Below are 8,595 nucleotides of genomic sequence, written 5' to 3'. Positions count from 1 at the left end.
CTAGCTATCTTAGGATTTATTTTTATTTTACAGGTACCTTTCAATTTATTTTAACCATGTACAATAACTATTAAATAGTTATTAACTATTTAATAGCTTACCTAGCTAAAATAAAGAGAAATGTACCTGTGAAATAAATCCTAACCTAAGTTACAATTACACCTAACACTACACTATACTTTAATAAATTATTCCTATTTAAAAATAAATACTTACCTGTAAAATAAACCCTAAGATAGCTACAATGTAATTAATACTTATATTATAGCTATTTTTGGATTTATATTTATTTTACAGGTAACTTTGTATTTATTTTAGCTAGTTAGAATAGTTATTAAATAGTTATTAACTATTTAATAACTACCTAGCTAAAAGAAATACAAAATTACCTGTAAAATAATTCCTAACTTAAGTTACAATTAAACCTAATACTACACTATCATTAAATTAACTAAATAAACTACCTACAAAGAACTACAATGAAATACAATTACATAAACTAACTAAAGTACAAAAAATAAAAAAAGCTAAGTTACAAAAAATAAAAAATTAAGTTACAAACATGTTAAAAATATTACAACAATTTTAAGCTACTTACACCTAATCTAAGCCCCCTAATAAAATAACAAACCCCCCCAAAATAAAAAAAATCCCTACCCTATTCTAAATTACATAAATTTCAATGCTCTTTTACCTTACCAGCCCTTAAAAGGGCCATTTGTGGGGGCATGCCCCAAAAAGTTCAGCTCTTTTGCCTGTAAAATAAAAATACAACCCCCCCCCAACATTAAAACCCACCACCCACATACCCCTAATCTAACCCAAACCCCCCTTACAAAAACCTAACACTAATCCCCTGAAGATCATCCTACCTTGAGTCGTCTTCACTCAGCCGAGCCACCGATGGAACTGAAGAGGGCATCCGGAACGGAAGAAGTTAATCCTCCAAGCGGCGCTGAAGAAATCTTCCATCCGATGAAGTCATCATCCAGGCGGCGCTGAAGAAGTCTTCGATCCGGCCGATGTCATCTTCAAAGAGGCGCTGAAGAGGTCTTCTATCCGGGCGAAGTCATCTTCCAAGCCGGGTCTTGAATCTTCCTTCCGCCGACGCGGAACCACCTTCTTCACCGACGGACTACGACGAATGACGGCTCCTTTAAGGGACGTCATCCAAGATGGCGTCCCCTCAATTCCGATTGGCTGATAGGATTCTATCAGCCAATCGGAATTAAGGTAGGAAAATCTGATTGGCTGATGGAATCAGCCAATCAGATTCAAGTTCAATCCGATTGGCTGATCCAATCAGCCAATCAGATTGAGCTCGCATTCTATTGGCTGATCGGAACAGCCAATAGAATGCGAGCTCAATCTGATTGGCTGATTGGATCAGCCAATCGGATTGAACTTGAATCTGATTGGCTGATTCCATCAGCCAATCAGATTTTCCTACCTTAATTCCGATTGGCTGATAGAATCCTATCAGCCAATCGGAATTGAGGGGACGCCATCTTGGATGACGTCCCTTAAAGGAGCCGTCATTCGTCGTAGTCCGTCGGTGAAGAAGGTGGTTCCGCGTCGGCGGAAGGAAGATTCAAGACCCGGCTTGGAAGATGACTTCGCCCGGATAGAAGACCTCTTCAGCGCCTCTTTGAAGATGACATCGGCCGGATCGAAGACTTCTTCAGCGCCGCCTGGATGATGACTTCATCGGATGGAAGATTTCTTCAGCGCCGCTTGGAGGATTAACTTCTTCCGTTCCGGATGCCCTCTTCAGTTCCATCGGTGGCTCGGCTGAGTGAAGACGACTCAAGGTAGGATGATCTTCAGGGGATTAGTGTTAGGTTTTTGTAAGGGGGGTTTGGGTTAGATTAGGGGTATGTGGGTGGTGGGTTTTAATGTTGGGGGGGGGGTTGTATTTTTATTTTACAGGCAAAAGAGCTGAACTTTTTGGGGCATGCCCCCCACAAATGGCCCTTTTAAGGGCTGGTAAGGTAAAAGAGCATTGAAATTTATGTAATTTAGAATAGGGTAGGGATTTTTTTTATTTTGGGGGGGTTTGTTATTTTATTAGGGGGCTTAGATTAGGTGTAAGTAGCTTAAAATTGTTGTAATATTTTTAACATGTTTGTAACTTAATTTTTTATTTTTTGTAACTTAGCTTTTTTTATTTTTTGTACTTTAGTTAGTTTATGTAATTGTATTTCATTGTAGTTCTTTGTAGGTAGTTTATTTAGTTAATTTAATGATAGTGTAGTATTAGGTTTAATTGTAACTTAAGTTAGGAATTATTTTACAGGTAATTTTGTATTTCTTTTAGCTAGGTAGTTATTAAATAGTTAATAACTATTTAATAACTATTCTAACTAGCTAAAATAAATACAAAGTTACCTGTAAAATAAATATAAATCCAAAAATAGCTATAATATAAGTATTAATTACATTGTAGCTATCTTAGGGTTTATTTTACAGGTAAGTATTTATTTTTAAATAGGAATAATTTATTAAAGTATAGTGTAGTGTTAGGTGTAATTGTAACTTAGGTTAGGATTTATTTCACAGGTACATTTCTCTTTATTTTAGCTAGGTAAGCTATTAAATAGTTAATAACTATTTAATAGTTATTGTACATGGTTAAAATAAATTGAAAGGTACCTGTAAAATAAATATAAATCCTAAGATAGCTAGAATATAATTATTATTTATATTGTAGCTATATTAGGGTTTATTTTAAAGGTAAGTATTTAGTTTTAAATAGGATTCATTTAGTTAATAAGAGTTAATTTATTTAGATTTATTTAATTAATATTTAAGTTAGGGGGGCGTTATGGTTAGGGTTAGACTTAGGTTTAGGGGTTAATCATTTTATTACAGTGGCGGCGGCGTAGTGGGGGGCAGGATAGGGGTTAATAAATTTATTATAGGTGGCGACGGTGTAGGGGGGGCAGATTAGGGGTTAATAAATGTATTATAGGTGGCGACGGTGTAGGGGGGGCAGGATAGGGGTTAATACATTTAATATAGGTTGCGGCGGGTTCAGGGAGCGGCGGGTTAGGGGTTAATACATTTATTATAGTTGCGGTGGGCTCCGGGAGCGGCGGTTTAGGGGTTAATATGTATAGAGTAGCTTGCGGTGGGCTCCGGGAGCGGCGGTTTAGGGGGTAATAACTTTATTTAGTTGCGGCGGTGTAGGGGGGGTCAGATTAGGGGTGTTTAGACTCGGGGTACATGTTAGGGTGTTAGGTGTAGACAGCTCCCATAGAAATCAATGGGATGTCTGTCAGCAGCGAACTTGTACTTTCGCTATGGTCAGACTCCCATTGATTCCTATGGGATCCGCCGCCTCCAGGCTGGCGCTTTGAAAACCAGGTACGCTGGGCCGGAAAAGTGCCGAGCGTACCTGCTAGTTTTTTGATAGCTAGCAAAAGTAGTGAGAATGTGCCGCACTTGTGTGCGGAACATCTGGAGTGACGTAAGAATCGATCTGTGTCGGACTGAGTCCGGCGGATCGAAGCTTACGTCACAAAATTCTACTTTTGCCGGTCTCGAGCCTTTGATAACTAAGGCGTATCAGCCTCGCCACAAATACGCTGCGGAATACGCAGCGTATTTGAGGTTGACGGCTTGATAACTAGGCCCCTGAGTCTCTACAATTACACCTCAGCCGGACAAACTGACCTTTTGGCACATTTTTTAACCAATGTTTCTGATGGCAACTATCGAAACTAATATAGTTGTTAACATCTGTGCTCTTAAATTTTTTTTTTAATTTTAACATGCCATTATCTATGTAGATCTCCAGATCCAAAAAATCTACCTTAGTTTTACTGTAGTTCCAAGTAAGGGCTACTTTAAATTCATTCAGTTTCAGATGTTCCATAAACTCCAATAGTTGACTCTCACTGCCTGACCAAATGAGAAACAGATCGTCTATATAATGATGATAGGACACCAGATATTGCGCCCATGGGGAATTATAGATGTACTGATTCTCCCAGTTGGCCATATACAAACTGGTATAACTGGCCGCAAATCTGGTGCCCATCGCCGTGCTACCTACCTGAAGATAGTAATCATTATTGAACCAAAAATAATTGGTCTCAAGAATGATATTGATGCCTTCCAAAATAAACTCAAGTTGTTTGGAATCTAGTGTTACATCATTTTTAAGTATATTCCTTACTTATGAAATCCCAAGCTCTTTGTCAATTATTGTATATAATGATGTAACATCGCTGGTTACTAGCCACCACTCATCATTCCACTTAATTCTTCTACGTGATTTAGAATACTAATGGTATCCTTCAAATACGATTTGGTCTCTTTAACATATATTTGAAGGAATTGGTCTATGCCGAAAGATTACTAGTGAGAGAATTAACCCCTGATACAATGGGTCTACCCGGGGGGTTATGTAAATCCTTGTGAATCTTCGGCAATACATAGAATGTAGGAGTTTTAGAGAATTTATTATTGATGAATGAGTATTCTTTTTTATTTAGAATATTCTCCTTCAGATCTTTTCTAGAAATTTCTCTAATCTTTTTTTATAGTTAAGGACCGGGTTTGAATCTAACTTCTTGTATGTATTGGTGTCATTAAGCTGTCTGAGACACTCCCCATCATATTTGATCTTGTCTATTATCACTGTCCCTCCGCCCTTGTCCGCGGGCTTAATCACTATCTTACCATTACCCTTTAGTTCTAATAACACTGATTGTTCCTCACTAGTCAAGTTAGATTTATAGTTCATTTTCAGATTCTTTATGTCCCTATGGACCAACTCCAGGAAGGTTTCCATAGGTGCTGATTTGCATTGTGTGGGGATAAAGGAGGATTTATTATGAACCTACTAGGTTCCATGGAATTATTTTATATTATAGGATTATTTGAGAAATATTTCTTAATGCACAGATTCCGTATGGATTTTTGTACCCCTATAAAGGTATCAAATTTATTAATTCTATAACTAGGGGCAAAATTCAATCCTTTGTTAAGAACAGATATTTGTGCCTCTGATAATACAGTATTAGATTAAAAATACCTTTACTCGTCTTTTAATTCTCATTAGATCTTAACTTATTCTGCCTGTTTATTAATGCTCTACCCTGTCCATATTTTTTCTTCTTTTGCTGAACAGATCTGAGTCCATTTATGTATACCTTCTTTTCCCAGTCTCTAAAAAAACCTCCTCATCCTCAGAACTAAATCTTGCTAGTTCATCAAATCTGTTATGGGTGGTGGTTTCGTTTTGATAGTGTACTCTTTGATTCTGTCCCCTGTTAGACACCAGTTCCTTTGCACACCAGTCTATAACTCCTGGACTGTATCCAAATTGTCTGTTGTACTTTGTATTTTATTAACAGGTAAAAGATAAAATTGCTGAGATAAGGCAAGTAAATGAGATAGATGGGTGTTGCGTATTTATGCAAATCTTTTACAACTTGGAGATTTTCACGTAAAACGTGCCATATTCCATGATAGATTACACTGTCTGGACTCTCTAGGAAAACAATTAAAATGGACACTCAAGTCAAAATTAAACTCTCATGATTCAGACAGAGCAGCAATTTATAACAACTTTCCAATTTACTTCCAGTAACAAAATGTGCACTGTCTTTTTATATTTAAACTTTTTGGGGCCAATTTATTATTGCGAGGGCGGACATTGATAAATGCGACAGCATACACTGTCTGCATTTATCATTGCTTAAGCATTTCTAGTGAAATATGAACAAGTCCTGAAAGACAAAAAACGAGAGGCGCTCTTGGTGTAATAAGTCCTAGACAGACATCAAGGAACAGAACAATGGTGGTAATATACTCACAAGAGGCGTTGCACATTCAGTGCAATATCGAACAAGCCGAAGCTTCAGAGCCGTTCGGCTGACTCGCAAAGGCAAAAGACGCTGTAACCACAACGAGGCTCCTCACAGTAGCTGCTTCCGGTGACAAATCCCAATGCGGGGCTCCGATCAGCTTACCAGCAAATAGACCCCAGTGATATGACTCCAACCAGGCGGATCTTTCACACTCAGGGGTATATAATGAATTCCACGCTCCAGAGCAAGGATAAAAAGGTGAAATATTTTTATTAAAACAAATAAAATTGTTGCTTGTGCATTGACGCCCCCTGCAGATTCGGGCCAATTGTATCTGATCGGTATGATTGCCGGCCGCTGCCTCAGATTTTACAACCTCTGCTTCTTAACTTCCGCTTCAGACGGACCTAAAGCGGAGTGGGTCGGAAGCAACATCCGCTGCTTCATATATTGACCCCTTTGAGTCACCAGCTCCTACTGAGCATGCGCAAGAATTCACAAAATATACTTATATGCATTTGTGATTGGCTGATGGCTGTCACATGATACAGGGGGAGTGGACATAGACATAACTTTGAAATTTGTCAGATAAAAATCTACTACTGTTTTAAAGTTTAGACTAAGTGCTATTGCTTTGTGTTTTTATCATGCATGTGTTGTTTATGTAAATCTACTGTACTTACCGGTCCTTTAACCTTTTAAAGCCGTTATGCCGTTCTATTCCGTCATAATTAGACTGGGCTTTAAAGCCGTTCTGCCGTTCTATTCTGTCATAATTAGACTGGGCTTTAAAGCCGTTATGCCGTTCTATTCCGTCATAATTAGACTGGGCTTTAAAGCCGTTCTGCCGTTCTATTCCGTCATAATTAGACTGGGCTTTAAAGCCGTTATGCCGTTCTATTCCGTCATAATTAGACTGGGCTTTAAAGCCGTTATGACGGAATAGAACGTCATAGCTAACGGCTGTCCTGAAGCCTTCTGTGCTGTCAGGACTTGATCGCGGTCTTGGGGGCGTTCCTAGGGTTGTAGGGACGCCCCCAGACGCGATCCAATAATTGAAATCTCGCGATCGTGCACAGTTGTTCCGATGTAGGCACTTTAGCCCTGACTCGAAAGGGTTAACAGTATATAAATAAATAAAAAACAAAAAAAAGTACAAAAACGATGGAAGACAATTTGAGAACAAAAACTGAACACAACGCAAAACTTTGAGGCTATTAATATATATATATTTTACTGAGTTTTACAACATCCATGTACAAAAGACAAACGAGAAATGAAAAGATTATTTTGTTTTTCTTTTTAAAGCAACAGGTTTTTGATTCATAAAAAAAGACAAAAATAAACATCTAGGATTAGTGCTTATAAAGAGGAAATAGCAGGACCGAGAATTCTATGAAATGGCAAGAACCATCCTTAACCTGGAACTATATTTGTGTTGTTCAGAGGCGAATGTGCAGGAATGCGGCTGGGCTGGGTCCCTTGTACACACAAAACCTGTGCACTTGTATGTTTTACAAGTTAGAAAAGGGGATGGAAAAGTTATATGAAACTTAGGAAACAAAAGAAAATTATAGAACCAATAATAAATAAATGTTAAAAGCTAAGGAAGGAATTGTGTGCAGATGGATGTAGTCTAATGCTTCAGTAACAATTTAAGAGCGATGGTTCTCTAGCTCTCCTGCTATGTCAATTCCTTACTTAAAGGGACACTAAACCCAATTTTATTCTTTCATGATTCAGATAGAACATGAGATTTTAAGCACCTTTCTAATTTACTCCTATTATCAATTTTTCTTTGTTCTCATGCTATCTTGATTTGAAAAAGCAGTACTGTAAGCTTTAGAGCCAGCCCATTTTTTGTTTAGCACCTGGGTAGCACTTGCTGATTTGTGGCTAAATGTAGCAAACCAATTAGCAAGCACTACCCAGGGGCTTAACTAAAAATGGGCCGGCTCCATCATTACTGCTTTTTCAAATCAAGATAACATGAGAACAAATAATAATTGACAATAGGAGTAAATTAGAAAGTTGCTTAAAATTGCATGCTCTATCTGAATCATGAAAGAAAAAATTTGGAGTTAGTGTCCCTTTAAAGGGACATTGCATTCTCTAATTCTTAAGTGCATGTCATTTTTTTCACTGCTTGCTGTGGAACTCTGCGTGCATAGGGGTTAAATGCATAAATAAAGCTGCAAAGAACCGCTGATCCCATGCAGGGATCAGCCATTAAGCCAATTGCACAGCCCTTCCAATCACTGGTTGTGTTCTGTTTAGCTGCTACAAAGATTTGGAGCTCACAAGCAGGACTTTATCTATGAGTTTAACATATTTGCATGTGTTAAATTTAGAATTCCAAAGCGAGTATTGGCAAACTTGCATGCTCTAACAAATAAGAGCATGCAACTGTTCCATTGCAATACCCCTTTTAAGGGACACTGTACTGCAGTTTTTCCCTTTAATGAGTTCCCTAAGACTTGTTATACCAGCAGCATAACATTAAATACATGGAAAATTGCACCTTTAGGTTTATTCTTGCATATGAAATTCCTAGTTTTGCTCACTGAAACCACAACCCATAATATTAATGTCAGTGCCTAAGTATTGGCATTTGTAAATAGACAAAGATAAGAAAAATGGGTCTGCTCTTCCTACATGCTCATTTGAATGGGCACATTCTTAAGAAATTTGGGTTGGGATTCAATGCAAAATATAAAAAAAATGCTGCTGCTATCTCATGTACAAAAATAAAGCTAAAGTATGTTTCTCATATATT

Source organism: Bombina bombina, chromosome 12 (genome assembly GCF_027579735.1).
Source record: "Bombina bombina isolate aBomBom1 chromosome 12, aBomBom1.pri, whole genome shotgun sequence".
Classification (NCBI taxonomy): domain Eukaryota; kingdom Metazoa; phylum Chordata; class Amphibia; order Anura; family Bombinatoridae; genus Bombina; species Bombina bombina.
The sequence above is the reverse complement of the archived record's forward strand: the minus strand, read 5'-3'. Positions refer to the sequence as shown.